Source organism: Euprymna scolopes, chromosome 8 (genome assembly GCF_053919585.1).
Source record: "Euprymna scolopes isolate OS-2025 chromosome 8, ASM5391958v1, whole genome shotgun sequence".
Classification (NCBI taxonomy): Eukaryota; Metazoa; Mollusca; class Cephalopoda; order Sepiida; family Sepiolidae; genus Euprymna; species Euprymna scolopes.
Genome location: NC_136489.1, coordinates 88,953,799 through 88,961,298, shown reverse-complemented (window position 1 = coordinate 88,961,298; position 7,500 = coordinate 88,953,799). Strand labels below are relative to the sequence as shown.

Sequence of the window (7,500 nt, the reverse complement as noted above, 5' to 3'; positions counted from 1 at the left end):
TCTCCAGAAAGAAGTATGCAAAAGAGTGCAGTTCCTAGGACCATATCAAGCATACATCATCTTAGCAACGAAGGTTCAGGTGGTTCAATTCAGGCCTTAGGTTTACAGAATGATGCTAGTATCAGTTGCTATCTATATGAGGTGGATTACGCAATATCACGGGTAGATCATAGACATAGTCAACAACGTGTGGTGACTCTCGCTCATGTTGCGATGTTCATTGGATTATTTCCAAACTTTTTATCATGGGGAGGAATGTTTCTTTCCCATATTTTTTCAGCTGCCAGAGAAATACTGTGGTGCTATCCGGACTTCATATTTGCTATCTCGTTTCTTCTGGTTTCTTCAAATAGTTTTGTCCAAGTCTAGCGAGGGGCACGTGTTTTACTCGCTGACAGCTGTATGTCCAGATGGAAGAACATATATTTATTTTATATACTAGCATTTCAGCCCGGCGTTGCCCGGGTGTTTGGAGGTGTATGCTGAGCAAAAAAAAAAAAGAGTAATTTTTTTTTTAATTTGACCCCTTATTATGACCCCTTAAAATTTATAGTTTCGGGCTCAAATCACTTTATTAAGTTAGATCCAGGTTCAAGGAATCTATATCTATTATTTCAAGTGTCTAGACCCAAAATTGTCGGAGGAGTTTGGTAGAGTTCTTAAAGGTCAAATCGTTGAAATTTGACCCCTTAACAGCCAAATTTCTGGCTGACACCCGTCACATCGATTTTCCCAAATCTCAGTACCCGGTATTTCAAATTTCGAGTCTATAGACTAAAAATTGACAGTTATTGCGTAGGGAAATGTACACAGACAGACAGACAGACAGACACGTTCACTTATATATATATATATATATATATATATATATATATATATATATATATAAAATAAGCCTACAGGTAGACAACTTTATGTGTCAGCGCCATTCGCATATGGGCTTTTAAGTTGTGCCTCGCTTGCACCATTGTACACCGACTCATTAGCGTTGCATGGAAGTTCAGAGACACGACAAATAAAGATACTCGGTTCCGTTAGATTTCAGCATGGCCCGTAAACCGCCAAAATGCAACGAAAAACAGAAGAAAAAAAGAAAGTCTCAAATTGTAACGTGAAAAAAGTTAATTTTTATAAAAAGAACATGGACAAAAAAAAAAAAAAAGGTTTCATTGTGGAAAAGTGAAATATTTATTTTAGAATATTTTTAACAGCGTGTGAAAGATGTCTGACTTTCTATTTACATTCTGCTTTATCCTAAAAACTTGAAATAAGTTTGTCCTAGAGATTCTTCTTTTATTAACCGTTGCTAAATTTTCTGTTATGGAACGGATACTTATTTAATTATATATTTATTTATATAGTTTTTTTTATACAAATGAGAAAATATACCTTTCCCTGGACAATTCAAATTAATTCCTTGAAAAGAAAAGTTTTTTTCCCATTTTTGTGCTCCCTACCTAAATATTAAAATCAAAATATGATGCTGGTAAACGTTATGTATATACGGCATAATCGCACTCACATAAAGTTTCCTGTTAGATCACGGAAGTTGAGTCACTTCGAAACTGGTAAATACCGGGTGCTGTATGTTGGATAAGTCGACACCTCCCTGCAAGAACTGCGAATAATAATAATAATAATAGCGTTGTCGTCTCCTCGAGACTATGCAAGTAACTGGGGATCGTTTGTGAATTTGATATTCCCATAAAGCTTCCTCCAAAGGAGGAAGCATATTAAACATACCTAGGGTAACTGCCGTTTTGATCGATGTCGTTAAGCCTTATGCTTCCACTTTATATATATTAGCAGGCCGCCCAGCGTTACCCGGTCGTCAAATACGCATAAAAATTATATTTTAATTCATACAGATTCGGAGACATGCGCATGCGAGTATCATGTGTTTTTCTTTCTGAACAGTTCATTCCTTGTATGTAAAAAAAAAAAAAAAAAAAAAAAAAAAAAATTCTCGAGCTGAGATTGAAACAAAAAACCTAAAGACGGTGAGCTAACTATGATAGCCAGTAAGCCAGCTTGACACGATTCTTAACAACTCTTTTTACATAATGAATATGTAATGTAAACGATTCACGCGTGCGTATTCCTGAAACAGTTAGCAAACAGATAAAAATGCGATGACCCCTCCCCACGTACTAATTTTTCAGGTTTGACCCATTAGCAGCCCTGTTATTTCTGGATGAAAACCGATTAAAAAGTTTTCTACGTCTGAATATCCTGTATAGCAAATATCAAGTCTGTAGATTAAAAATTCGTTCAGCATATAGGTTAAGAACCGTGCTCTCTCACACACACACACGCACACACGCACACACGCACACACACAGAGACACACACACTCATTCTCACTTTTCTAGATGTACTAAATTATAGAAATGAATGCACATTGGTCATTATTATAGATTAGAGAATGTCGAAATTTTAATTAGATAGTTTTCTTATTCGGACTGATTAAACATTGTATTGTTTTAGCCACGTATCGTAGATTTCGAAGGGTCCATTTTTATCCCCTGTAAGCCTCACTAAGCGGTTTCTTTAAGTCTGTACGTTTCCAAGTAATAGGACCTTATTCTATTACTTATTGCTTTTTTTTTTTACACGGTGGTCATCACTTATCAAGGCCCGGAAGCCACTCAGGGATAAGGGTTATTGCAAGTACAGTACGTTAGTGTGGAGATTTGATGAAGTGTTTACTTAAGGGGGTGGTTTATTAGGAATTTGTTAACGTTGGACTTGAAGACATCCAAGTTGTAGTCAGGTGGGAAGCAGGCAGACGGAACAGAGTTCCACAGGCGTGCAGTTCTAAGAAAGAAGCTTTGTTTATGGAATCCACGTTTTGATTAAGGCACAGATAAAGAGTGGGGGAAATTTTTCACAGTGGATTCAGCTAGACAGGTGTTTTTCGTGAAAAATTGGCGCGGGGGACCAGAGATTGGAGTTCAGACGAGCACCTGCCATTGGAATAACGATAAAACAAGGATAGGCTCGCAACGTCTCTTCTGTGGGAGAGAGGTTGCAGGGTAGAGAAAAGGGCATCCCTCACTAAGCCACGAAGTCTATTTTGTACTCTGTCAAGGCAGGATAGGCTGTTTTTAGCAGCTCCTGCCCAGATATGGCAGCAGCATTCCATCCTTGGACGTACTTGGCTTATATATATATATATATATATATATATATATATAAATATTTTCTTCTCTTGTCCCATGCCTGCATCCACTACTCTCGCTCTCTTTCTCTTTTCTCCGTCGTTACGTTTTCTAAGCCTTGTGTTTCTCCTTGGTTGTCCTGTCTCCGTCAATTTCGAGAAAGACGCCCCCATAACCAAGAAAGAGGAAAGACAAAAATAAATAAATAAATAAAATGAACAACAAAACAATATAACTGGAAACCAAAAACTAAAACAGTAGTAGGATTAAGAAGAAACAACGAACCGAAAGAAAGAAAGAAAGAAAGGGGGGGAAACACCAGCGTAATAAACACTAAAGAAACAGAAGGAAAAAAAAAAGACAATTGGTAATTATTCTTAAACTTGATAGGTTAGATTCAGGGCACTTTATTCACCAAAAACTGGCACGCACTCACACAGGGCGAGTAAGTGAAAAAGCGAATGAGAAAGTAAGAAAGAAAGAAGCGAAGAAAGAGAAAGGGATTAGGTTGTTTTTTTTTTTTTTTTAAATTAAACTGCGGTGTGGAAAAGAAAAGTTCCGAGCCTTCGCGAAACACGCGCTTGCGCATACACACATACACAAACCCGAACGAAGGGCGAACGGATACGATAGAACTTGGGCCGCTTACGTCTCCTACTTTACTGTATGATGGTTTTTGCTTTTCTTTTTTAACCCCCTGATAAATGAAGAGTTAGAGAGAGGGGGGCTCCCAAGTTTAGCAATAGAATTAAAGAACAAAAAGAAAAAAAAACTCGTGGGTGTAAAAATATATACAAAAAGAAGTGCGAGAAACAGACGAATGTCTGCAGAAAGAATAACAAGAAAATAGGAGAGATGGGATAAAGGAATTAAAGAAAAAAAAAGTTATGTGCGAAAAAGAATGCATGTTGTTAGACTTTCCGTGACTCGGATGTTTTGTTACCGTTGGAACCACTGAGAGAATCCGAGAAAAAGACAGAAGGAATTAAAAATGCTACGGACGATAACGAACTGGTTACTAGTCTTTACTTAACACAGAGGTAAATATTATCAGCGTCATTATTTTGTTTGTGTTGTTATTTATTTATTATTATTTACTGGGAGTTCTCACGTCAGATATTTCCAATGATACCCTCCTGCTAGAAATCTGGGGATGTCAAGTGAAATTTGAGTGGCAGCAAGTCAATTATGGTGCCGCTACAGCTTGAAAACTGGACACAAAACCGAATATTTTAAGTTAACACTAACTAATCCTTAGTTAATACTACTTTAATTCTGAACCAAACCTAACTGGTTTTGGTACTCATGCACTTATTGATCCGTTCTGAAATAATAACGTTATTATTTAAAAAGCCATTCTTAACATGGAGAGGGGAGGGTGTTTTGTACCTATTCTATACTTTAACCGTACAATTGAATAAAAAAAAAATATCATAAAACTTTCATTAAACTTGGAAATACGATTTATAAAATCAGTAAGTGCATTAGCAGTCTTTTTTTTTTGTCCGGTTTAAAAACTTGGTACTTGTGAAGTTTAACGACCGTGTATTTTTTTTTTTTTTTAAGGTTGTTAAAATTAAATTCATTTTTTTATGGCATCGTTTATTAATTATTTATCCGCAGTTACAAAATAGTTAACAAAAATCCCCCTCCTCATGCTAATAATCATTTTCAAAATAACATTATTATTTCAGCACGGTACGTAAAATGCACAAGTTTCAAAAGTTGTACCAGTATCTTAATTATTGTTGTGACTCATTTGGTGTTCCTATGCCAATCGCTACCTGTGATATATATATATATATATATATATATATATATATATATATATATATATATATATATATATTCAGTTATAATTGCTGGTAGGTTTCCCTGAAATGTGAGCAGAGCTCAGCCAGCAGCAATTGAATATGTCGACCAATATTTCAATGTTTTTGTTTTATGCAAATTTCGTTTTAATCATGTCCAAACTTCTTGGGATTTGGTTCAGTCCCGACAATATTATTTTTTTAATAGTAGCAATATTTTTTTTTATTTCTTTGTTGCAGTTGTCAGTCTTTCATTCTTCTTAACTCATATGTGCAACGTTGTGGGGAGGCTAAACTTTCACAGCACTAGCATCGTTTGTATTCCGCTTCTTGACTTATCTGCGATCAAATGTACCGTATTTGCATTTATGTGTATACGTTAATCAGAGCAAACATGTGATATGTCTGCGCATATATGCATTATTCAAGGGTATTTACAAAAATAACATAGCATACACATTGACAACGCATGTGTAGAATATCTTTACGTAAACTACAACTACTACTACTATTTCACTCACTAGGGAACATGTCATTGGATGCGCACTAATAATAACCGGTGTTTTATTATTATTGTTGTTATTGTTATTATTGTTGTTGTTTTTATATGTTATTGTTTGGCTGTTATAATTGTTTAGCCTGTTAGCTAGCTTGAAATTATACATTTAGTTGCTACGACTATTTTTCTTCGGGTTACGATCACTATGTAGTATCTGTTTCGTTCGATCTCATGCTGCCATCCTCCCATGCATGCACATCTTTTGGGGCGATGAGAGGTTGTTTTACGGTTGATCGTCTGTGTATTCACCAGGTAATGCTGACTGGTTCGATAATTGCTATTACTGCGTTTATCTAGAGTCCCTCCTTCGCCCCGCCCCCCCTACAGAGTGGAGAAGCTGGATAACCAAAATAAACTGGTCTTGTGTCTAACTTTGAGGCTGTGCGTGGGAATGGTGAGTTAAAGAAATTATTTAAGTCTGATTATGTTTTGATATTAAACTTTTATGGTTTGCTTAACGCGTTCGTTCTTATTTATTTTTTTTTTCCGGGAAATCAAATTACTTCTGTTTTACGTAAAGATGTGTCCGTCTGTGCATGTTAAAAGTATTCTGAGGTGTGCACAAAGTTACAGTGTATACCCATTTATGAAAGGTGTGTAAAGCAGTAGAGAGAGCACCAGCACACTAATAATATTTGCAACTACTACTACTACTACAGCTAAGGTGAGCAATGTTTTCTTTGATGTTAAGCGTTCCTCGCGTGGCTTGGTTTGTTCGTTCTTACAATCACAGTCTTATAGTAATTTACAGAATTCTTCATTATTTCTCATTAGTACGCATTTAAAAGATGCAGAGATGATTACGTTGACACACTGGTTCCGAGAGTTAAGCGACATTGGTCTGATGTGTAATTGTACAGGTGACTGTTTGCGATCATTGAAGTCTGTGTGAAAAATAACTATTAATAAAAAAACGGTTCTAGTGGCCTTGCAAGTCGTGGGTCGACTACAACGGATAGTCATGAGCAGTAGTACCCTGCGTACTATGACAATTACATTACTACTGACATACCAAAAAGAATAATTATTTTTTAAAGAGTATTATAGAAATTTTACTGGTTAATATAAACGATGTAATCGAGCAATCTTCAATTTAAATATTTTCTTGTTCTATTTATTTAATAATAAATTATTATAAACTAACACTATTTACCAACTCCACATGGCGCGCAGGAGTTGACACAAGATGGTTTAATATGAGGGATATTTAATTTCCCACAAGAGTCACTTTGGATAAGATAGAAATAAAGATAAATAATGTAAAGGGGATGGATAATGATGTGCAACTACAACTATCTGTCCTTGTGATATGCGCCAACCTTCGACCAGCCGGCGATGTCAGGTCGATTTCAGACTGGGGATAGAACAGGGACTAGGATTTGGTCCTAATTCGAGGGCTAGGACACTTAAATGTTTCATCTTTTACAATAAAGTAGCACGCACATACACACATATTTATGTATGAATGTGTTTGGGTGTACAGCCGACGATACTTATCTCCGAATCCCCAACCATATTAAGGGAAGTATCCTGGGGAATCTCGCAAAACATATTTCAGCAGCGGTCAAGGTCTTTTTAATTTCATGTAATGTCTTCTTATTTAAAACGTAGTTGGACATATAAAGTCGCTTTTAACAATGAACTCTTGTTTTTAAATAATAAAAACATAAAAATAAAAACAAAAACAAACATGTGCGTTCATTTGTCCCAAACTGAAAGACTTCAACGCTTTTAAAATTACTCTGACGTAACACTTGAAAAATTGTATTTCTTATAAAATAAATTTATTGAATGCATAAAATTTTGTTGGATTTGAAAAAGTTCTTTGACTTTTAATTTAAAAAAATGACATGTCACTCTGTTTACATATTATTACGTTATAAATTTAGAGTCCTGGAGTATGAGCATTTAGGTTATATAGATACAACAGTCAAGAGGGTACACTAAACGGAGTATACCATATACAATG

At 35.6% G+C, this 7,500-nt stretch overlaps 1 protein-coding gene across 1 annotated transcript in view; it reads left to right on the top strand.

The window, feature by feature from the left end:
• The first annotated feature begins 3,302 nt into the window (after nt 1–3,302).
• The window catches only part of LOC145283629 (FRAS1-related extracellular matrix protein 2-like), an 855,643-nt gene continuing 851,445 nt past the window's right edge, over nt 3,303–7,500 (top strand). The window contains exon 1 of the mRNA XM_080132581.1: nt 3,303–4,201. The gene's annotated coding sequence lies outside the window, so the exon portion shown is untranslated. The remainder of the gene's footprint in view (nt 4,202–7,500) is intronic.